Source organism: Vulpes lagopus, chromosome 6 (assembly GCF_018345385.1).
Source record: "Vulpes lagopus strain Blue_001 chromosome 6, ASM1834538v1, whole genome shotgun sequence".
Taxonomy (NCBI): domain Eukaryota; kingdom Metazoa; phylum Chordata; class Mammalia; order Carnivora; family Canidae; genus Vulpes; species Vulpes lagopus.
In genome coordinates, this window is record NC_054829.1 from 133,713,638 (window position 1) to 133,739,306 (window position 25,669).

The window sequence follows — 25,669 nt, forward strand, 5'->3', positions numbered from 1 at the left end:
GGCGGCTCAGCGGTTTAGCGCCTTCAGCCCAGAGCGTGACCCCGGGGTCCTGGGATCGAGTCCCACATCGGGCTCCCTCTGCCTGGGTCTCTGCCTCTTTCTCTGTGTCTCATGAATAAATAAATAAAATCTTCAAAAAATAAATTCCTTTAAAGTAAAGCTTATTTTTGTACTTTTTATTGAGATTTACTATTATAGTAGCATTGATTTACAGAGCAAGGAGCCATCATTTTTATTGACGTAGGTGAAGTTTTCTGACTTTTAAAAAAAATTGTATTACTTAATGCCATTGGTTTGTTTAATAAATACCTATTAGCCTAGTATATACCAAGCACTGCTCAAGGGTGATCCATTCTAAATCCCAGTAGAGGCTGAAGCGCCTCAGCACAGGTAACCTCCTCTGCCATCGGTCATGGATCTCCGGCTTACGTGTCATAGGGACAGAATAAAATCAAAGTATGGAAACGGGCCCATATTGTTCAGTTGGCAGGAAACACTTATCTATCGGTACAGCCGATGTCTTTACTACACACCGAGTCTTCGTCATATTAGAAAAAGTCTGGATTAACTATTTTACTGATTTTTAAGGTTTTTTTTTAAAGATTTATTTATTTATGATAGACATAGAGAGAGAGAGAGGCAGAGACACAGGAGGAGGGAGAAGCAGGCTCCATGCAGGGAGCCCGATGTGGGACTCGATCTCGGGACTCCAGGATCGTGCCCTGGGCCGAAGGCAAGCACTAAACCACTAAGCCACCCAGGGATCCCTGATTTTTCAGTTTTTAACCACAGATGACGGGGCAAAAATTCCAAACGTAAGGGAGAGATGATGTTTCTGAAAGTTTCAAGACAAGTGCCCAGATACATGACTGAGAGGCATGCAGAAAATGTGTGCAGTGGTTCTGAGGGGAAAGCTTTATTTTAACTGCTGTTCGTAATCATACTTTTCAAAACATGAGGCAACACCCTAGACCAGGTTATAAAATCAATTTAGTGAGCATTTGTAAAAGAAACTATATAGAAGAGAGAATAGCGGGACGCCTGAGTGGCTCAGCGGTTGAGCGCCTGCCTTTGGCCCAGGGCGTGACCCTGGGGTCCCGGGTTCGAGTCCCACATCCGGCTCCCTGCGGGGAGCCTGCTTCTCCCTCTGCCTGTGTCTCTGCCTCTCTCTCTCTGTCTCTCATGAATAAATAAATAAAATCTTAAAAAAAAAAAGAAGAGAGAATAGAAAATAAGAGGCCTAGCACATATAAAAAATAGTAATTAAGTCACATAGATATGGATATTGGATGTCTTTGCAGCTCCAGTAGATTACAGTGTAAAACGCACTCCTTACTGTGGTAGAACTTGTGGCAAAATATATACATTTTTTGGAATCACTACTTTGTGCTTCATAAATGAATAATCTATATTCTCTGCATATGCCGCGTTTACTTCCCAATCTCAATCTGTTATTTCTGCTTCAGCAAACTCACCAAAATTGCTGTTTTTTTTCTTTTTTTTTCTTTTTTTTTCAAAATTGCTCCTAATAATGCCACCGATGGCCTTCTATTTATCAGATTGGATGTCACCTCCTTCAGATACACTCATGGCTGAACGCTCTGCAGGGCTGAGCACAGCTCATGTCTCTTTCTTAAAACTTGCATCGGCTCTGGCTTGTGTGGCACCGTCCTCTGTATGATTCTTTTGCCATCTCCCCAGTGTTCTTGGGTTTTGCTTTCTGATTCCTTCCGCTCAGTCTTCCTCTGAAATGCTGGCATTTCTGCAGAACAGAGCATGGGCTTCCGAGGTGCCACACACTTTCAAGACTGGACTTTATCTCTGCCACTTATCCCTTCCAATGCTGCCACCTCCCTGCCCCTATTTACTACCATCTCTTGGCTGGATTATTGCGATGGACTAATGACTGGTCTCCTCTTCTGTCTGTGCTCAAAGAGTGGCCAGAGAAACCCTTATAACGGACGGTCAGGCCATCTCATTGCTTTCATCAGAACCACTCACTGGCCCTGTGACCTCCTTCAGGTCTTTGCTCAAATAGCATCTTCATCGTGAAGAGCTCCAAGCCTCTCTCCTTAAACATATAATTTTACTGCCACTACAAGATGCCCTCCCTGTCCCTCTTTCCTGCTTTCTTTTCTCCAAAGCCCTTGTATAAAATACTATATAACTGTTTATTTTGTTTACTGTCTATATCCTCCTATTAGGATGTAAGATCCAGTAGGGCAAGGATTTCTGTCTATTGTGAAGAATACGACATCCGCAGAATCCAGAATGGGCAGCCCTAAGAGACCAATAATACTTATCAAAAGAATGAGTGACTATCATCAATCGTGTATTCTTCTTATGATGATAGTAGGTCTCAGTTCTATGTGTAATATGATTTTTTTTGTAATATGATTTTTAGGAAGCTTTAGCTGTTAGGAAAAAAAAAGAAAAAAAGAAAGAAATGTTTATAGAAATTGCCTGAAATTCATAGCCAGGTCTTAATCCTATGTTACCAATATTCCTTCTGGCTAGCCCCATATGTTGCAGATACCTATATATTGCCCTGGTTAAACAGATAATACAAATGTCCTAGGAATGCCGCTTTGGGGTCTTTTTTTTTTTTTTTAATCTATTTCATCATATGTGTAACCATTTCTAATGGCCTAAAGAATGTGAAAGATAGCCCAATTTCCTCCTTTTATTTTCTTTTCAATAACCCATAATTATGGAACAAGGAGATAAAAATATTTAAAAATTATTTTTCCCATGAATTATAACCAGATCACAACCTTATTTTTTTCATTCGCAGCTATTGTTATTTAAAATATATTTGCTCCAAAAAGATATAAAATAAAATAAAATAAAATAATAAAATATATTTGCTCCTGTAAAAGCACTCAATGAGCCATTAAGACTTTTCCCTTAATAATAAATGCTTTTTCCATCTATAGAGAGACCAAAAAGAAAAAGTCAATTTAATCTTGTCTTTACTCCCCTAGTTTATCCCCTTTTAATCTTCACAGACTCAAAACTCTCTCATTGAGCTATGATTATCTCCACTGAACAAAAGAGAAATTAAGGCATGAGACTAGGAGGTTTGTTCAAGGTCATGCAAGTATCATGTGGAAGAGCTAGGATTTGCCTCTGAGATCTAAGACATGGAAGGATACGTGCTTTACGGGACACAAGGTATATTTTGAAAAAAGTAATTGATTGTCAGGGGGCAAGGGCACTAAGAGGAACCAAGCATGGTCCACAGGTGTCTGGGTCAGGTGACTAGGTGAGTGACGGTTCTTCCAACGATCTGTGAGAAAAAGAGGTGCAGAGCACAAGTTCATCAGATCAATTTTGGGTAGAAGTTCAGGATGGTGAGGGATATAATTTTGAAGCTCAGAACTGTGTCCGGGGAAATATATATAAATACGGAACTCAAAAGCATTTTGGACAGAATCCAAAATTATAGAGACCAGTATGTTCACCCATGAAGAGTTCACTACACTTGGCAAATAGAAAAATAGCAAGTTATCTGAGAAAGAGGAGTTTTACCAGAATTAGAGAGTAAATGAAAAATCGTTATGGGCCAAAGAGTGATGGTTGGTGGGGAAGCAGGAGCAGTGGGCGTAATCCACTTTCCTGAGAAATGGTTATGTGCAAAGGGGAAGGAAGCGATGGGACACCATCTGGAAGTCACCGGAGATGTTAAAATTTTCTTCAGCGGATCACCTCCCTGTTGATACCTTCTAAGATTGACCTTTCTAGAAACATAGCTGTGGAAGTTCCTAGGAAAAGACCGTGCCACAGAGGGCTGGACATCCTCCACTTCCCCAGGAACCCTCCTGAAACAGCTCTCTTTAGGAAACACTCCCATCTACGGCCTCTCCCACACCAGCAGGGTCCTGGGATCCTGCTCATTGAGGCAAGTTAGTCTGTATGGATGGATGCCAAGGGTCAAAGTGTTGCTCTTCTCAGGTGACTTCTGTGTTAAAACAAGTGCTCTCGGGGATCCACATTTTATTCTAAAGCAGCATTTCACAAAGTGTGCTTCACTAAAGCCTAGTGCCACTTGGATGCAATTAGCATCGCATAAAAATACGCTAAAGTATAAAAGGTTTCATGGTCCACTAATTTTAGGAAATGCTGGGCTACGCAAAGTTAAACAAGTTTCTTTACAGCAGGATTTTCAGAGACTAATATCCTAATGTGCATCATAAAACTACAGGAGAGATGCATAAAACTTGGCATTTCCAAAAATTACCTGATTACAGGACTTCTTAAATAGCTTCCTAAATTTCTGACCCATGTGAAAAGCCTATCTTCCTGGGGGGACAATGCTAATGGCAGTTATTTCAGGCGATGTGACGAATTAACTAGAGATCAAAATCAGCGGCACTGTGACCATACCAGGTATCACCCCACCAGAGCATCCCCCCACTTCCTCTCACTTTCAGCTCTTTCCTCACATAATGACGTTAGTCTGGTCATAATCACTTTTAATGGGAATGGACCTTTGCCTGAGAGTTTAAGTGTTTGCTTTCCCTTTTGATCAACAAAAATCTATGGACTGCACTAAAAATAATGGGATTGGGGTTTGTGGCGTTTTTTTATTTCACCGTGTACACAGTGGCTGAGAACAAATGAGATAAAGCTGATGAATACACTTGTTGATCGTTGATATTATTTCCCTGCTTCTATTTGCTTCTTTTTTTCTTTTATAGCTTGCAAGCTCAGTTGTTACAAGGAAAATCAATAAACGAGCTTTCACGGAAACTTATACCCACGGAGAATAAAGGCCCTTTTGCCTTGAAGTTATTCTTTTTCTTTTTTAAGGGAGTAATATCCGCTCCACAGCCAGAGTTCACTTCAAGTCAACAGAAGCCCTGTGTGCTCATGAGGACTCTCCACCGGGAACAGAGCCCCCAGGTATTTTCGGAGGGATATCTTTTGTTACTAGGCTAGCTTCTGCGAATTAAATTGTTCTGAAAGTCAGGCAGGGTTGAAAAAAGGGAACCAACGTAGCCAAGAAAATAAACGATTATCCACGAGTTGAAGGGCTAGAAAAGAATGTAAGTACGGCTACGAGAGGCACCTTCTCACGTGGATGTAAATGAAACAAGACTTTATTAATGGAGCCAAGATTCCCACCTCTTCCTCTCCTGGAGCTTACACCCAGGAAATCCAGACTAGATCCCTCAGAGTTCTGCTCTAGGTCAGAGATTTTTGTTGTATTTAGAGGAGTTGGCCTTGGCCCACAGGTGTAAGTTGCAAATCAGAGCAGCACCATTCAAAAGAGCGTAGCGAGATCACAGAAATGTTCTAGGACTTTGCACCGAGCAACATGGTAGCCAGCAACGACGTAGAAATATCCAATGCTTGAAATGCGGTTAGTAGAGCTACAGGACTGAATTGACAATATGGTTTAATTTTAATTAATTCAAATTTAAATAATTCCACGCGCCTAGTGGCCACCATATTGGACAGCACAGCAGTGGAGAATGAGAGCTGAGCTCATCAAGTCGGGATTCCCAGCCTTTGAGTAAGGACGTAGAGCAACACGGATACCTCCAACCCATGTTCCCTGGTCATTTCCCTCCAGGCAAAGCTACATCACAAAGCCAAGGGCAAGAGTCAATAAAAAATGCCCACGTCTACTTGGAAAATCAGAGTTTAAATAGAGGCATGGGCAACTGTGGAATGATAGGCACTGGGTAGGGGGAGGGTCTGATAAGTGTTTTAGTAAACAAAGAGAGTCCTAAAAATTATATGCACCAAAAAAATAAAAATAAAAATAAATAAATTTTTATTTTAAAAAATATTTAAATATTTTAAAAATAAAAATAAATAAATTTTTATTTTAAAATATATTTTAAAAATAAAATATTTTTAAAATAAAATATTTTTAAAATAAAAATAAATAATTTTTTATTTAAAAAAAATTATATGTACCCCCATGTTCGTTGCAGCATTATTTGCAATAGCCAAGGCATAGAAACAATCCAAATCTCCATCAACAGAGGAATAGATAAAAACTGTGGAATATATACACACATTCGAATATTATTCAGCCATTAAAAAAGAATGAAATCTTTCTATCTGCAACAACACGGGATGACTTTGAAGGCATTATTCTAAGTCAGTAAGTTAGAGACAGAAGGACAGATATTGTATAATCTCACTTACATTTGGAATCTTTAAAAAAGAAATGAGCTCATAAAAAAAAAAAAAAAGAAATGAGCTCATAGATAGAACAAATTTGTGGTTTCCAGATGCAGGGGGTGGAGGGAAATGGGTAAAAGTGATCAACAGGTACAAACTTCCAGTGATAAGATAAAAAAGTCATGGGAGTGCAACGCACAGCACGGTGACTACACTTGGTAAGGCTGTACTGCATACTTGGAAGTCGCTAAAAGTCTTAAAAGTTCTCATTACACACACACACACACACACACACATGCTATTACTACATGGTGGTGACAGACATTACTTAGACTCCTGGTGCTCATTTACCAATACATAAAAATATCAAGTCATGGGGCACCTGATGGCTCAGTCAGCGAAGCATCCAACTCCTGATTCAGGCTCAGGTCATGATCCAGGGCTGTGAGATCGAGCCGTGCATCTCCCATGCTGGACCCTGCCTAAGATGCTTTTTCTCCCTCTCCCTCTGCCCTTCCTCCCACTCATGTTCTCCCTCTTTAAAAAAAAAAAAAAAATCAAGTCATTACCCAAAAGTGCTATCATGTACGTCAATCATGCCTCAATTAGAAAAGGAAAACAAAAGAGAAGGAAAAAAAAAAAAAGGAAAGAGAGTCCTAAGAAAGAATCATAGGAGAAGAGTGTAATGTTAGTGTTGCGGTCATCCATGGCTGCCTAACAAATAGCCCCGCAATTTGGTGGCTTAAATCAATGACATTTGTTGTGTCCATGAATCTGCAGCTTGGGCCGGGCCCATGGGAAGACAGTGCGTCTCTGCTCCAGTCATCATCACCGAACTGTCCTAAGGCCTGGAGCTGAAATCATTTAAAGGCCTTGCCTCTACTGACACAGGGTGTCGGCGATGCCGACCACCGGCTCTTACAGCAGTGGCCGAAACGCCTGAGAAATGGCTCCTCCATGAGGTCTAGATTGTCTCACAACCTGGAGCCTGGATTCCCAGCACGAGTGTCCAGAAATAGTTTTCCAACTAGACTAACAACAAAAAAGAAACTTACTGTTTTAAGAAGCTGGTAGGCTCGGGGTTTCAAGTACGGCTGCGTCTAGTGGCTCCAGTGACGCCAAGGCCTGTTTCTCCTACGTGCTGAACGTTCTCCTTCTTGCCTCTTGTTTCTCTCTGTCTCTCTCTGTCTCAACTGTCTCAGGATCTTCTCCAAATAACAGAACCAAAGATTACGGGCAGTGCTAAGTCAACTTTCCGACAATTCTTGAACCTAAAGGAAATATTTTTCTCGTAGATCACGTCTCGGGAAAGGACCGCAATTAATTTGCGTAGGTGCCCTGGCCACCCTCTGTCCAGTCCTGGATCCTGGAGTATGAAGTTGCATCACGGGCCAGGTGAAGATCACGAGTCCACCCCAGCGGGAAGCCATTTAATCGCACTGAAGTGCCCTTTTCTCGCAGGTAGAAAGGAGCTTCCAGTAGGTTGATGGCAAAGCTTATTCCAGTTCTGCCCTTTCCTGTGTCCAACCAACGGTAGCGAGATGTTGTAGCCGCTGTCATCCAGTGGTGGAGCCTGGCTCCCTCTCCCTGGATTGCAGGCTCGCCTTGAGATCTAGTCTAGCCCAGGCTGTGGCTGAAGTAGCTTTGGGCCAGTTCTGCGCCCAGGCCTAAAACCCTTTGAGCCTTCCTGCTTCTTCGCTCAGAAGCCTGATGCTACCAGAACACGCTCAGTTTAGACTGTCGAGGGAGACAGACCGGGGGGAGCAAAGCTGCATCCGCCCCGCTCTCCCAGCCAAAGTCCCAGCCCATAGGGCAGCTCGGCCGCGTCCAGTGCAACCAGCCCAGCGGTCCGGGGATGTAGGAGCAAACCCGGCTGAGACCACTGACCCGCACACCGTGCCCGAGTCGTGCTCCTGTGGGTTTGCTCCACAGCGTTACTATGAAATAGGAAGCAGCAGCGCCATTAGTCGCTGAATCTTAGTACTCTGCCTAGAACACTGGCCTCAAAAAAGTAGCAAATAAAGATCTGCTGTTATTACGATCCATAATTTGCCAGCACGGCACAGAGTGCGAGTGGGGTAGCTTCCTAAAGCAGAAAAGGCTTCCCAAGCTAAACTCCAAAAACAAAATTAAAATGAGATATCTACCACATGTTTCATGAGGTCTAATAGAGAATACTGATCTATTAAATTTTTAGCAATTTTAATGAATTTACAAGAAAAAGTAAGCATATCACAATGGGAAGCCCATCACTTATTGTCAATGGAGTAGACGATCTCCAAGCCCTTCACGCCTCCTGCATCAATTCCTAACAGCCGACCTGTGCCCGGCTCTCATGTCACGGATCACATCAAATACCAAGCTTCTTCCTTGCAAAATAGGCAGCAACATTCTTATCATGTGATTAATTGCTGCTGTTCACAATATTTATAGTAGGCCAAAAATTAGAACAAGAGTAATTTTCTCTCTCCTAGTATTTTTCAGACACAATAATTCTAGGTCTGACACTATTTTCAATGGCGGGCTTTACAAAGAATCAATGCATTAGCTCCTAGAAAACATTATTATATCTTGCATTGACAAAAACTGGAGGCACGAGGACTCTGAGGCTCACCCTTCTGTGTGTGTCTGTATGAGGGGGAGGCTCTACTCTGACGGGACCCTTCTCAGTCTGCTCTGTCTCAGGTGAATCACGCATCCGGTTACACAACTTCGGTTGAACCCCGTGATAGCCTGCAGACTCCACCTCAGCTTGAAAATTCTCCTGGGGACCCAATTCCATATTTCCATTTCTATTTTATTTTTTTTATTATTATTTATTCATGAGAGGCAGAGACACAGACAGAGGGAGAAGTAGGCTCCCTGCGGGGAGCCCGATGCGGAACTCGATCCTGGGACCCCGGGGTCACGGCCTGGGCTGAAGGCAGGTGCCAAACTGCTGAGCCCCCCAGGGATCCCCATTTCCATTTCACTTGTGTACTCGGAGGTTGTGCTATTTCCTTTCTCTATAGGTCTTAACGTGAATCACTGCCTCCGTGTCCATCATCCACAAAATACATGTATGTTACGTGACAGCTCAATGTAAGTAAAGCTCCTAGTCCTACTCCTCGCGCATAACCAAAGCACGATAAGTAGTAATCATCACTACTTTTGTTATTCCTTTTATTTTCTAATTTTGTACAGCTGCAAACACACACCAATAAGTAAAGCTGCAAACACACACCAATAAGATTAACAATGACTAGATGAAAGACAGTAAGTTTGAAACTAAATTTTATGAAAGTGAGTTTTCAGATTGATTCGAATTAGCAGTCGTTAGTATACAGTAAGCACTTACTATGTGCTAGTAGCTATTATAAGCTACAAGTAATGAGTTAATACTAGAATTAACTCAATTATCTAAATTTTTTTTTCATGGTTTTGTAGAAGGAACCAATATGAGATTTTGTGGGTTAAATAGCTTCCATCCGGTCTAGCAGCAATAAGCTAATAAATCACCAATAGGGGATTCGAATATAGACCATCTGGCTCTCACTAGTGTCCCCGTTACATTCTTCTGTTTCTGAAACGAAGAATGAGAAGTTGGGAGAGAAGAGAGAAAAGTAATGGTAAATGAAAAGTCATCAAGGGAGAAATAAGTAAGTCATACACAAGGTGGACCAATCTTTGTGTATGGGCTACGAGGCAACATCTGGGTGAAGAACAAGGTGGAAATGAGGTTGGGAAGGTAACTACATGGGCCAAGTAACTGGAGCATGATTTCAAATGTTTGCCTTACCATCTACAAGCATAATTAAAGATAATAACCACAATCTTGGGGGGAAATCTTGGTAAGTCCCTTTTACTAGCAGTTCTACAACAGAAATGCAAAAAAATAGGAAACTTACTGATAACCTTGTGAAGCTAAATCAATAACTCTCCAATATAACAACTCTGTTATGAAAGGAATTATTTCTTTAGCCCGCGTACTAGTTGAGTTAGCCCCTGCACCAACTAAAACAATTTGTAAAAATCTTGAAAGTGATGAGGGTGTGACATTTACATTAATATATTTCTTGGTAGAACTGGTTTTAGGAAAGGAAATAATTTCATATTCTCATTTCCAGTTTTTCCTAAGATATATATATATATGTATTTATTTAATCCATTAAAAGTTTTTCCTAAGATATATATATATTTATATTTACTTATTTAATCCATTAAAATCCATTATATACAATATATTTAATTCATGTATATATATTTATATATTATCCATTTAATATTGGATATATTATATATTATATATTTATATATTATCCATTTAATCCATTATATATATTTAATCCATAATCCATTATATGTTATATATATAAAATCCATTATATATATAACATATATATATTATATATATTATATATCCAATATATATATAATATATTCAATCTATTAAAAGCAGAATTTTTCCAAGGGAGAAACATAGAAGTAAATCTACCTTTATCAAGTTTACTTAAAAATCTGTTTGGCATTTGATCAACCAAGAGTCAATCACCTGAGTTCTAATTCATGATGAAAATCCAGCAGATTAGTTTGAAACATTCTGCTAATGTGAATCTGATTTGACCGGATATTAACTGCATTATCTAGAATAATGTTATTGGTATTTATAGAACATTGGCCAGTACTACAATTTTCTTATTAATTTCTGGAAAAAAAACTTTTGAGATCATTGATGTCTGCTGTTTCAAGGACTAAACAATTACATGCATTATAATTCATGGGGAATACATATTTTTTTTCATATTTCTAGGTTGTTTTCCTTGCCTACTGGTGAGCAAATACCTATCAGACTCTTTGGCATCTATCAAAGTTTTCTGAGTATCTTATAACAACAGAGCACAGATCCAGGAAAATTTAGACATTACTAAATAAACAGCACACAGATGTGGGTGCTGAAAAATTAATAGCACACAATCTGACGGGCTGTAGTACCAAAAGGCTTCTACAAAAACAGAACGAAATAAACCCAAGCACAAATACTCATGTAATCATGGCATAAATGAATCATCAAGTATCAAAACAGAAGTTTAGAGTCTGGCAACACATACAGCTTCTGACAAATGACTCAGCTGCACGCATCATTCTTCATGTCACCTCATTTGTAGAAAGACGATTAGAAGTAAGAGCAACATGTTACATGTCAACAGAAACCAGTTTAGAGAACAATTTCAGAATATTTCATGATGTTTGTCATCCTCCTCATCATTCGAAAACGACCTCTTACATTTTCAAGATAGGTCCTAACCACTCTCAGGGAAGGTGTTCTAATAGACCACCCACTCGTTGTCATTATGAATTAAGGCCACGGGAACCCTAGGAGGTTGCTGCTGACATCTAGTGGCATCACTTTTTAAATGCCAAATGCATGAAAAATACACAACCAGAGAGACAAAGGGGCAAACATACAGACGTAGGCACATGCCAAGTCCAGTGGACACCCCATGTCATAAATTATTGGCCTCTGCCCACACTACCCTGATGCCAGTGACCTGCTCCCCTTCCAAGTTCACGTTAGTTCTGCAAAACCAAAGAAATGAAAACTAACACACACGCTAAAGCTTTAAAGGAACCGATTCCCTCAAAGTCCTTAGTCCTCTACTGGGAATTGCCAATTCCCAAGCAGCCCCAAATTCCAAAAGTCCTGCTACCGCCCCAATAGTCATTGATTCCACTTCAACTTTCTCAATAACCGTCACCCCTTCCCAACCTTCACAGGCACCAGGTACTCCTAGGATCCCAGCCCCGAGAAGCTGCTGCAGAGCTGGGAACGTGTTATTGCAGACTGCATTTCCACAAACATACGGACACATTCAAAATGCCCACGAACGTCTTAGGCATGAGGTTCAGCAATCATTGCAAGCTTAAAAATGGCTTTCGGAAAGGGGCAGCTTGGATGGCTTCCCAGCCCCCGCATGAATGATGATGAATAGGACACAGAAGAAATGGAGCTCGGGAAAAATGATAGGAGCACGGAGCATGCCCCTACAAGCACGTAAGAGCACTCGTACTGTAGTCCACGTGTGTACGCAAGGTGGGTACGTGTGTGGGCCGAACGGGAGACTCTCCAGTCCTGCCCAGCTAGAGCTCCTATGAACACAGCAGTTCAACACCGACTGAATGAATGAATACATGAATGAATGAGGTGGCGAGTTACAATAGGACTTTTTCTTCCTATTGGTTCTGATGAGCGCTTCGTGGCAGGCAGGATCTTTATAAGGCAGGGTTTTACTCGGGCCGCAAGAGCCTTAGCTCAGCAGCTCAGCTTAGAATTTTCTTCAACGACACGTGCAAAATGGCAAAAACCAATGGGCGACAGAAATGGGCAATCCTGACTTGGAGAAGGGAATGTTTCAATAGGCGAAAATTATTTTCTTTATGAGTTCGTGTATTCGAATTTAGATTCTATTCTCATTGAAAAGATGTGATAAAGGGCGAGTAGCTTCTCATGGCAGTCCTACAGCATACAAAACACAGCCAGGTTATAACTCTCGTCGTACAGAGGACTCTTTTAGCCTTTAAATATGACTTTAGTGCAAATCGTAGAGATGCAAGGAGCTCATTCATTCAGTTTGTGCACTTGACTCAAAAGTGGGAGTAAAAATGGTTTGCAGAAGAATCGTCTTTATATTCATATTAAAAGAGGGCAGTCCCGGTGGCTCAGCGGTTTAGCATCGCCTTCAGCCCAGGGCATGATCCTGGAGACCCGGGATCCAGTCCCACGTCGGACTCCCTGCATGGAGCCTGCTTCTCCCTCTGCCTGTGTCTCTGCCTCTCTCTCTCTCTCTCTCTCTGTCTCTCATGAATAAATAAATAAAAATCTAAATATATATATACATATATATATTCATATTAAAGAAAAGAAATCCCATGTCAATGTATGTACCTTTATATATAATAAAACAAAAATTTATACATATATATATATATACACACACACACACACATGTCCACATAGGAACTACTAGGGAGCAATATAAGCAAATCAGTGACAGTGTGAGCTGTTTATCTAGATGATTCCACCAAGTGAATATGGGCTAAGGGGGAGACATAGTGGTATTACGAGGAATTCAGAAAGCTTCTTAAAGAGAAGTTTCAAGGTTACGAAGGCCTGGGATTCAGGGAGAAAGACTGGGCATCCAGAGCGGAGTATTCAGCAGAAAGACAAGGATGTTCAGGGTATGCAGCGGAGTAAGAGAAAAATGAAGCAATACAGGCAGGGAATCGACGGAAGGACTTAAATACTATTTGCAGGAGTCAATTCCAGACAGCGTCATGCCTTACAGTTTTGTGAGTTTTTAAACAGGCTTTAAAAGACGGAGAATCCCACAGAATCTAATCGTCAGAAGACTAAAACATAGCAAGAACTTTTCAAATGACAAAAACCATAAAAGCCAAAAACATTCTTTAAAATTATTGCCATGGCTCTTCCTCATGTAAATCCTCTTTGAAGAATTGCTTTTTGATCACTTCTATATGAAAATGCTCAGTGATCTGTTCTCCGGCCGGCGGTTTAAGCACTCTCTGGGAGCATTGCTTTGCCTGGTGTTACAGCTCTAGTTTTCTTTTTCAAGATTTCATTTATTCATTTGATGCAGAAAGAGAGAGAGCACAAGTGGGAAGGAGAGTCAGGAGCAGACTCACCGCTGAGCAGGGAGCCCGATAAGGGCCTCGATCCCAGGACCCGGGATCATGACCTGAGTCAAAGGCAGATGCTCAACCGTTGAACCACCAGGTGCCCTACAACTATATTTCTGTAAAGCATTACATTTATCACACCTGGCACCTAATTCGGGTAATGCGACAATTACATCACACCTTTTATCACGTGCCTTATGAGTATTTCTACTTCTTATTTAAATCCATGGTCATTGGGGCACCTGGGTGGCTCAGCCATCCCGGGGTCCTGGGGTGGAGCTTGGCATTGGGCCTCCTGCTCAGGGGGTGTCTGCTTCTCTCTCTCCCTCCTTTCTGCCCCACTGCTCATGCTCTATGCCTCTCTCTGTCTCTCTCTCTCAAATAAATAAAATCTTTTTAAAAAGTTCACGGTCATTAACTTATTAATCAACTGCAAGTTTTGATGATTTACTTTCCATTGTTAGGTAGGTACGTAATAAATAATATAAAATATAAGCTCTCAAAATATAAGATTTTCATCCTTTAAACCCCAACATAAATTACATCTATGTTTTCTACAGCCTGTATAATAAACCACAATGAAACCCATTACTAAACAATTTGTTTATAATTTATTGGTGCCTTGAACATAAACCAAATTATACACCAATCTATGACACAATTTACTTTCAATTTTTTTTTTTTACTTTCAATTCTTAAAACTGTTTTTACTAAGGTTAGAGTTCAACCTAGAGTAGATCGAAAAATTGCCAAATCCTTGATATCCCATTAAAATTACGTACAAAAAAAGTTAAATACATATGAGAATAAAATTTGATACACCTACATAACAAAAATAAATCACCGACGTGAAATTTTCTTAATTAAGTTCCATCTTTTTCCAGGACATATAAATATATGTAAAAATCCAACAGAATAACAGTCTCTATTTTTTGCACAAAATCTTCCTAGGGGTATACAGAAGGATATTTTGACCTAATTGAAGTTGCTGCTCTCTTTGGATGACAAAATTCAGAATATTGTGACTGAAATATTCCCTTTAAAAGAATTAAATGCAGAACTTTCAAGTAGCAGAACGCACAAAAATGCCTGTTATTCCAACAGATTGCTCTCTGGGCTCCATTGCCAGAGTTAATCCCACACAAAATGAATGTGTTAGTTGTTATGTGCAACTGGGAAAAGCTGAATGGTCCCATTTATCTAAAAAGAGCACCTTCACCAAGTATGTCTTAAACTTCCAAATTCATAGTAGGAGGCCAGCATTACCTTGATGCCAAACCAGATTAAAGACTCCACTAAAAAAAAAAAAAAAAGAGAACTACAAGCCAATGTCCTTGATGAAAATGGATACAAAAATTCTCAGTAAAACACTAGTAAACCAAACCATACATTAGATATTGAAATTTAAATGTCCATATTCCATCTGAGATAATAGATAATGAGCGTCAATAATCAGCACCCTTTGTCATACTAGCAGGAATTATTTTTATGATCGCAAACACCCTTATTGCCATGAATCGAAAGGTCTAACTTAAGGAGATGATGACTTGAACACCACTTTCTCCACCCAAATTAGCTATCCACATCCCACTCCCAACCTGCACACGAATGCACACATGGCTGGAGCTAAGCTCTTCGGGAATTTTGTCAGACCAGAGCACTTGGACTCTAGCAGTATTGCAGGACTGTTCTTTATTTTCATGTTGAGACGTAAATTTTGTAACTCTGCATACACAATTCTGAAAACTCTACCATGTTCATGGAAATATCCCTTCTACCTTCATTTTTTTTTTTTTTACTACATTCAGGTCAAAATAAGCTTGTCCATCTCTAAAATACATAAAATAAAAGGCCGGTAAAATTGAATATTAGCATATACAGACTTCTGAAAAACGAAAACCATCCCATGAATGCATCCTGGATAGTCTGTTTTCCCTTTATCCTTCATTTTCATTCTAAAGAATGATCCTTGACCCTCTCCGTTGGCTTCATCTCCTTTGGTGTTTTTTCTCTCTCTTTACTGCGTCATTCATCAAATTCCCCTCAACAAGCACTTTCCCACCACTTAGCTCCCTATGCTCAGCCTCACCTCTTCCACCCAGCGTCTAGGTTAGTAAGTCCTTCTCACTCTCTCTCTCTTTGGGGAGTCACAGTTAATAGTTCTATGCAAAAGGCAACCCTCAACTATGCCATTAACCAATTTAAGATATTTTATAGTTTGAATTAACATTTTAGTAGAGATAAAACTTGAATAGAGTGCCTATCATTCAAAATCCCCGTTAGGGGAGTCAAGCTGATTCCTTGAGGGGTTTACACATCCTTTGAAGAATTAGCTGAAAGCTAGAAATAAGTAGAGACACCCCAACTTGCAATTCAACCTAAATGTTTGTTCAACTGCAAATTAAAGTTCAGAAACAAGTTTTCCGCTCGTGTTCATTAAATTAAATGCTACCTTTGTTTCAGCACTCGTTTGGTTTTAGGAATTCAGTGATTTGTCAAAAATAAAACCCAGTTAGTTCCAATTAGTATGCAGCCGAATGCACATTTCAGTAATTCTATTATTTGTGTTCATGTACGTACAGTAATATCCTATCTTCACAGCTGTATGAATAGAAAGTATTGAGAGATAAGTCCAGTTCCCCATCACAATTCTCATCTTTCAGAGACATTTCTATAAAAAACTATTTTGAGAAAGCAGCTTTATTTATACACACATTATATATCTGCCGCTATACCCACCCTTCGCTTGCGCGTACGTCATTAGAATATTTGCATGAGCGTTCATATTCCTAGTCCAACATATGTAAACAAATCACACAGCAATTTGAAAATTTGGCAACTAAATAGGCAATCTGTTAAGCATAATCAGGCATGCTATTCAGCAACTGTATAATATAATTCAATCTTCCTAAGAAAATATATGTTTTGCATGAGAGTGCTTTTACAAAAGTTGATGAAATTTTCTAGGAATTTGTACTGAAATTTTCACATATTCAAAAAATAACAAAGCCATGTGACTCATGCTTAAATAAAAGGCAAATCTCATCACTGTAACCTGATAAGAACCTAATTGTCTTGTTGTCTATCATTTATAAATACGATACAGTAGTTGGAGATATTTCCAAAGACAATGGCAATCTTCTAGTCAAGATCCTATTCACATATTAAAATAAATGAAAGAAAAGTGTCAGAAAATTAACCATGATCCACAGTGTTTTGATAAGCTAATATATATTCTAAAATTTACTACTCAATTCATAAATACGATCATCATAAATCATTCCTTCTACTCTTTTGAGAGTGATTTGATTTTTTGATGAGTTATGCAGTAGCCAAACCCAGTAATCAAAGAAAGTCAACTAGTTTAATGTATCCAAGTTAAACAGACTAAAAAGTACATCAGTTCAAAATAAGCATTACCTTGATCTGACTTTTCATAAAAGACAGCAGATCTCTTGCCAGGTAACACCATTTCTTTGAGTTCTGTGGGCAAAGAGAAAAGAGATTAATAAAAACAATCTTTTTTTTTTTTTTTTTGTACTCTTCAAATACTTCTTAAAGAAGATTCATTAGTAATAAAGGTCAGAGAGGAAAATCAGTTAACAAAACACTCAGCTCCATTCAGCAGCTGCCTTGGGAAACACTATAAATGCCAAATAGTTTCCCCAAAGATCCCCCTTCTGCATCTGAGAACGTGGGTACCTGTGGCAGATACTCAGCCCTGTTTTCCTCGCTCCCCTCTCTTCTCACATGGGCACAAAACCTGCACTCGAGCAAGAAAAAGCACCAGCTTCGACCATTTCGAAAGATAAGACGTAAGCCATGTTGGCTTGCAGGACGCTCGCTTGTAATACAAGGGACTGAAACGGAGTTTGCAATTATCTAAACTTACTTTTCTCCCTCCCGCAGTGAATATGGCCTTTAAAATATTCATGAAAGCTTGGGTGTTTTCCTGTTCTGTCTTTCCGCAGAAGTGATAACAGGAGATATTATGGGAGGACTCTGTAAATAATTGCAGATTACCCTGCTCATATGATGCAATTTCAGAGCTTTTTTGGTGCTGCAACAAGGAGGAAAGCACTTTATAGAAGTGAAACGTATGAAAATATATCTCATTCCCTCCCTTGGCATAGAGCAGTCTCGATGAGGTCCCGTAAGAGAGTTTCCTGCGTCGTCATCTGATTGTTGGGATCGGAGGGTGAACGATACAAGCCTGAGCGACAGCTCTGCACAAAGGAACGTCACGTGGCTACGTAAGAATGTTCGATTCATCCCTTACGAAAGCTCTTTGAACAAATGTCAACAGGGAAAAGCAGCACTGATTAATGGACCACAGCCGTCATCTAGGAGAGTCCCATAACGGTCACCACGACCCAGAGGCCGGGGGAAGTGCGTGCAGCTCTGGAAGCCTTCACATGTCATGATCCTCCTCCCATTTCAACCGTAGTGTCCGAGTGATCATCCCTCCTAGTCCACAGGGCTGATAAGGGAATGAAATAAAACTATCTAACGGATACAGAACTAATGAATCGTAGCCAATATGCATTATCATTGTTCCCCTTTTAAGAACATTCTCGCCGCCCCGCTGAAAATCCCCACCCGCGAGCCAGGGGCCGGGGTGCCGGATGCCACTGACGTGGCCTAGTTATCAATCACGCTCTGACGACGGAAATAGGTAAGTAAGGAATCATTTTAGGTCTCTGGGCGGGCGGAGTAAAAGGTTTGCCAGGGAGGGGAGTGAGTTGCCAACCAGTGCCAGGTGGAGGGAGCGCATCGTTACACAAGGATCTCAGGGAACTGGTGTAAGCACCAGGTTTAAGTCACTAAACAGCATGTGGAAGCTGAGGGTCCCGCCGGATCCTGTGCAGTTGGGAGAGGGGAGCCTTGAAATGATGGTTAACGGGTCAGAGCGGCCTGGCCGCCAGCTGGTCCTTGTCACCCGAGAAGACTCCACGGAAGAGAGGAGCCTGCGAGCGGGTGAGCGGGGCCCTGGAAGCCGCAGCGGGGGGGCACGGCCAGGTCCCCCGTGGGCCCCCCGCCGCCCCGGGGCCAGGGCAGAGCTGCACAGACAACGGCCCCGTCACCCCATGCCCTGGCCTCCCGCCTCGGCACCTGCCAGGGAACGAGCCTGCCCTCGCGGCCACCCAGGCCCGACCCTGGTCACCCTGGTCGCCCGGAGCCCAGGACCTTCAGCCGCACTAAGTCAGCAAACGTGTTCCCAGTTTACAACCTCGACCACCAGCCGCCTACAAAAAGCTGATTTCAACCTTAAATCGCAACCCCCCCCCCAGCTGGGACCTGCTGCGTGGCCACGGACGGCCAGCGGGGAGGGATGTGGTCCTGTGCGACCTCAGGTCGCTCTTCCCAGCAGCTCCCTGTGGTCCCAGTGTCTGCAATATGGGGGTGCAGAGGAAGGGAGGTAAGGAAGGAAGAGGGAAATGACGCGGGAAAGCTCACTTCCTGTCGGCCAAGGACTGGAAGGCGGTTCTCAACCAGGGATGCTGGTCCAGGCTGTCCCCCTTCTCCAGGCACTGGGGCCCCCTCAGCTGTGCGGCCTCGACATGAACCACGCCGCCTCGCTGCATCACCACAACCACAGCCCGGCTGACGGCTCCAGCTCTCCTGTGCCCCCTCCCAGCATGGCCCAGGTCTACTGCTCGGGCAGCCTCCCCCAGGCCCCGGGGAGCTGGGCCGCTCTCGGGCAGCGCCTCTGCCTTCTCTACCATAAGCGCTCACTGGCTCACCTTGGCTTCCGACTCATCAGAAATCAGTCCACTGTCTCCCCGCGACCCCCATACTGAACTCTCACTGAGTTCTCTTGAAGCACCTCTTTTTATCACTGGGAGGGAAAAAAAAAAACCAAAAAACATCTTACACCCCGCCCCTCTGTGGACCTTCCTAATGGCCCCTCAGTTCACTCAAATCTTTAATCTCTAGATCTCTCACCCTTTTGGGATTAGGAATGTAGGAGTTGCCTAACCAGTTCTCATGCTCATACTAGGAATTTCGACAAGGTGACCCGTGTTCATAAATCACTCTGGTATCTGATAGCTGTTGCCTTAAACGGTCAATACTTTCCTATTTTACATCCTGTGATATGAGTATTCACAACCTGAATTTTAAGAGACTCACGGGGGAAGCAGCTGAAAATCGTATAATATGTCTACTGGATATACTTTTTTAAGTTCCTTGATCATCCCATGAATTTTATACACAAATTCAATAAAATATAATCAATATTATCTCTCCTGATCTTCAATATAATCTCTCGTCTTCCGTCAGGCAGAGTGCTCAATAGCTCCCATGTCGTTCTCGCCAGTTCTACTTCCCATGTCTGTTCCTTCCAGTTGGGTTGAATTCTTACTTTTCATACCTTCCAAAGCTGCCACCCTGTCAAAGTTTTAATGCCAACTTCTCCACAAAAGGATCCCCAGGTACTTTGAACTTTGTTGATTTTCTCATTCTCTGACCTGGTGTAGAAATTATAGTCAATGCGTAAAATCTATATTGTCTTCTTGCGTCATCTTATGCTGTCACGTCTCCAATTATATTTTAAGTTCCTCAAGAGCGTTTGTATCTTGTGTCTCTCACCTATCGCCTTTGGTACTTAATTCAATGCTCAGCACATAGGAGGTGGCTCCCAAGAAATACCTACTCACTTCCATGTATTCAATATCTATTAACAAATATAAGACAGAGCTAAACTTTGTGGCCTAAATATCTTACCGTGTCCCGTGTAGAAATTGCATAAGTCCTTACCATTGCCACATAAGACTTAAAGAACATTTGAACAAACTAGTACGTCAGATAGAACAGAAGCAGAAGACAAAGGAACGGGGTGAGCGGTGATACACCTTCGGAAAACAAGGATGACATTATTTGGAAGTATAATTCATCTGCAACGCTCTTCCTTTTCTCTATATTTGACCTCACCTTTCTACCAGGGGCGGCACTTGCCTCAGAAGGATTAGGACTGTTACGAGGTAAATAAAATGAGAAAGGAGGAGACTGCAGCTTCAGCATCCAGAATTCTAGATCCAGAACAAGGTGACAGTCCTGAAAATCAGGCTTTCCTTGTAATTTTTAAAAACGAAGTCTTAGTTGCCATGAACATATTGGAAGTCAGAACCAGAGAACTAGATCATGGGGTGATGTGATGCCATTAGTGGAGAAAACAGAGGGTATGACATGATGACATGGGTAAAGGACATGGAGAAGGACGTCAGGCTCAAGGATTGTACAGAGAAGAGGACATATGGAAAAGGAGGAGGTCAAATATCAAGCCCTCATTTCCCTTCTCTAAGTTAAGCCCCCACATGAATGTGGTAATAAAAGCATTAGGACTAGCAGACGACGTTTCATGGCATAGACTGGAGAGACCTCAAGACCCTCGGGGAAAACGAGCATTCAGTATTCAAGATGACATGGGAGCAGCTAAGCAGCCTCAGAGGAGAGAGGGAAATATCCAAAGCCATGAATCTGAGACCGAATCTAATCATGCCCACGGCCAGTGTGTGGTGCTCCAGGGAGACAGAAGTTCCCAAGTGCCCGGATCAGGGAACGTGAGAGTGCCAAGGAGACGTGGTCCCACCTACAACCCTCCCCAAAAATGCGATTCCACGAGGCCCACCACCTCCACAGTCAATCCATAAAGGAAAGGGTAGAAGAAAGAGAATTCTGAAAGCACATTTACCCAACAGTTGTCTTCTCAGTCATCTACTCCTGATAAAAAGGAATTTAAGTGTATCTAATCCAGTCATTATTTTACAGCTAAAAAAAAAAAAAGACCAGAGCAGCAGACTCATTTACTCAAGAGTATTAATGCAAATGAGGAGAGAAAAGAGGCAATAATTCCAATTGTTTTAATACCCACGGAAATGCCTACACACTATCCTACTCTTTCATCCAGCTTATTTTTATTATAAATATCAGTTAATGCTATTATTATTCAGTTAATACTTAAAAATAAAAATTCAAATTTCAGTCTGAGTAAAAAATGCCAGTAATTTTAAATCCATTTATTTTAATGAATGGTGAAATACATTTAAAATTAAAATAATAAATAATGTATCCACAGAAACACTATTAGTCTCATTTATTTAGTCAATGTAGCAAGGTAACCGATTTAAGGTCATTATACAAAAGTCGATTGTGCTACCACATAACAACAAACAAAAACATAAAAATTCTCGATGCCTCAGTTAAACATCCAGCTCTTGATCTCAGGGTCCTGGGTTCAAGCCTCATTGGACTCCACGTTAGGTGTGGAGCTGGGCATGGAGCCTACTTAGAAAAAAACAAAAAAAAAGAAAGAAATTCTACATTTAAAATAGAAATAAAACCTCAATAAAACCTCAACTATCCTGGAACGAATCTAACAAAAGATGTTTATGACCTCTGACATCTTTTTAATTTTAAATTTACAAGCTAACATGTATACATAAATGCGAAGGGCCAAGATTAGCCAAGGTGATATTAAAGAACAAAGCTGAAAAAAAAAATTTAAAATAAATAAATAAATTTAAAAAAAGGAACAAAGCTGAAGAGGTCTTCAATGATCAGATATCAAACTTGTTATAAAGTTTTCATAATTAACACAGTGTGGAATCGGTACAAAACCAAACCGATACATGGAACAAAACAAACAATGAAGATCACACAAATTACGACAACTAATTACACAAGCAAATTTGACAACGTTGAGCAGTCAAGAAAGGGCAATTTTTCCTCTAAATAATACTGAACCAAGTATATTCAATATGGGTAAAACGTGAATCTGAACTCCTTCACATACAAAAAAAAAAGTCACTTTCAGAGGGTTATATATTTACACATGGATGATAAAACAATAAAGCTTTCAGAAAAAGAATATCTCTCCTTCCCTTTGGGGTAGACAATGATTTGTTCAAGAGCACAGAAGAAGAGGAGGCTCTAGAGGGAAGCTACAATGCAGTGTCTGCATTTAAATTAAGAACTACTGCTCATCAAGAGGTGCCACCGAGAGAAGGAAACGGCAAGCCACAGAGCGCGAGGAGAACCTGCAATACAGATATCAGATAAGGACGCACATTCAGGACATTTAAACTCCTGCAGATCAATACGAACAAGGTAGACAGCTCAAAAAAATAGGCAAAAGACACAAATGCACGTTTCACAAAAGAAGGCATTCAAATTTTCAACTAACATATTAAAATGCCCTCGACTTTATTAGTTCCTTGGAAATGCAAACTAAAGTCACAATGAGCACCACTGTGGCCAAAATAAGAAGGACAGATAACAAGAGTTGCCAGGCTATGGAGCAATGGTAGTGTCATATCCTGCTCGTGAAGGGCAGGGAGTGGAAATTGGTGTGACTTCGGAAAACAGACTGGTGGTGCCCACTCACAGGGGGCAAGGGCACACCCTGAGGCCGGGCAAGCGCCACTCCTGGGTCTACGCCCGCTATAAAGGCACTGGTTAATAGCAGAACTAATTAAGCTATTAAGATTCATTCATACAGTGAAATGCTACACATTCATGAGAATGAACAGACCAGTTACGTGAACAACATGATGAGTATTACAAATAATTAGGGTAAAAAAAAACAAATAATTAGGGTAAGAAGTCATATGCAAAAAAGTGCACGCCATATGACAGCATGTATATAAAATGTGGAGGGAACCTCTTGTGGGGAAGAGAGTGGGAGAGGACATGGGAGGGCTTTTAAGGAACTGAAAATATTCTTCGTGAGCTGGCTGTTAGGATCGTGGGTGTCTTCACTTGAAGAATTTTATCAAGCTGTACACTTAAGATTTGCTCGCTTTTCTATATGAACGTCATATTTCAACAAAGTTCATTTTTTAAGTGGCACTGGAATCCCTACCCACTATCGATACCACTTGAAAAAGAAAAGCCCAAAGAGATTTTAAAGATGATCCCTGATTTTAAAGACAATCTGAAAGAAATCAAACAGCAGCTTTCAATCTGCAAATGTTCTTTCTCAGCATCTCCAGGTGTGATAATTCAAGGCAGCACCTGGAGAGAGGACATTAGTGTTTTCCCTGGAACACAAGCTATTTTCCATATTATCAACCTATACATTCCTCCTCAAATTAGTTACTCATTGTTAACTCTGTTCAATAAAAGGGAATCTAGGACAAAATATATGTATATTCCACTTTAAAGCACATTTGCACATTTACTAGTGCATATATGTGAGTTTCGTTTTTTTTTTTTTTTTTTAATTTGGGCTACATTAGCCAAGAAACTCCTAGAGCCAGATTTTAAGTGTTATACTTGACCTTTTAAATTATTTCCTTTTGCAAATAGCAAAATTTCTACCAATTGGATTCCTTCCTAATTTTCCTTTGCTTATTACTTAATGATACAATTATCGTATTTGTAATTGTAGGTTTTTAAAAGTTTCTGCACTTAAGATTTGGAAAGAAAACATAAATAGAAAACAAGAATATGATAAACACATATTTATCCCTGCCTGCAAACAATGAGACAGAAAAAGCTTTTTCTTTCCTGAATTACAATTATACCTACATTAAGCATCAATAATGAAAAACCACGAAGGTAATAGCCAAGGCACAGGCATTTTGAAATGTATGTTTAACGTAAACCAGAGAAAAGGTAAAATAACAAAGTCACATCCCAGGTTTAAAGCACATGAAAAAGTAAATACTAGGAATAATTAATTTCTGCCTTTTTATATTTTTAATAATCAGACTTTTGACGTGGTTGATGAAAACATTCTTCTCTAAATGATACACTCTAATTTCACTGATAGTCTTATATATTTAATCATAAGTTTTCACTCTCTGTTGTTTAGTCAAAAAATAATCTAAATATTTTTCCAGAGGCAATTTAGCAATAAAAAGACTTTTTTTAAAAAAGTCCACTTTTTGGAAAAGATTTTTTAAATCTCTTAGTCTGGATTACCTTAGAAGTACCTTATTATTATTGTAATAATAAAAATAAACACTTATCACTGCCAAATACAAACCAGTCATTGTCTTGAGTGGCTGTCTCACACATCCCATACTCATCACAACTTCACAGCTGGGCACACCGTTATCCCATTTCATACACAAGGAAACTGAAACACAGTTTGGTTATCAGCAGTTACGGGATCCACAGAGCCAGGGAGCAAAGGCGGCACCTGAAGGCTGGTAGCCGCCACCAATTCTGCTCTTTTGAACATTCTGCTGAGCCAATATTCCTCTCTTTCCATGTCAGTACCCATTACTATGGCACATCTTTGGTCCTTATGTGTTATTTAAATATATTACTTATCTTCCTATGAAGCGTCTCATTTATTTGAAATGTATGTTACTGGGACGCCTGGGTGGCTCGGTTGGTTGAGCGTCAGATTCTTGATTTCCACTCAGGTCATGACCTCGGGGCTGTGCGGTCATCCATGCTCACTGGGGAGTCAGCTTGAGGTCCTCTCCCTCTCCCTCTGCCCCTCCTCCGCTCACACACACACACTCTCTCAAATAAATGAATCTTTAAAAATAAGTAAATAAAACGTATGTTATTTAAAAATATGTATTTTGTGTATGTCTTTACTATTTCCTATGTTTTTCATGTTATTCATTAGAATTGTAGACACACTATCCTTTGAATTTAGAGTGAGCACTATCTTCTAAGAGTTTAAAGCAATTTACATATATGGTGCCTTTTGCATTTAAACACACACACACACACAACCAGCACTATTCTCTGCACTGATTTTTATATATTTTATTTTCTTATTTTTTTAAGATTTATTTATTTATTTATTTATTTATTTATTTATTTATTTATGATAGAGAGAGAGAGAGGCAGAGACACAGGAGGAGGGAGAAGCAGACTCCATGCAGGGAGCCCG

At 40.6% G+C, this 25,669-nt stretch overlaps 1 protein-coding gene across 4 annotated transcripts in view; it reads right to left on the bottom strand.

Moving 5' to 3' along the window:
- INPP4B (inositol polyphosphate-4-phosphatase type II B) overlaps positions 1 to 25,669 on the bottom strand; it is a 707,856-nt gene that overhangs the window by 576,589 nt on the left and 105,598 nt on the right. For all 4 annotated transcript variants that reach the window (XM_041758016.1, XM_041758014.1, XM_041758011.1 and 1 more), the window contains one exon: positions 17,233 to 17,295. The gene's annotated coding sequence lies outside the window, so the exon portion shown is untranslated. The remainder of the gene's footprint in view (positions 1 to 17,232; positions 17,296 to 25,669) is intronic.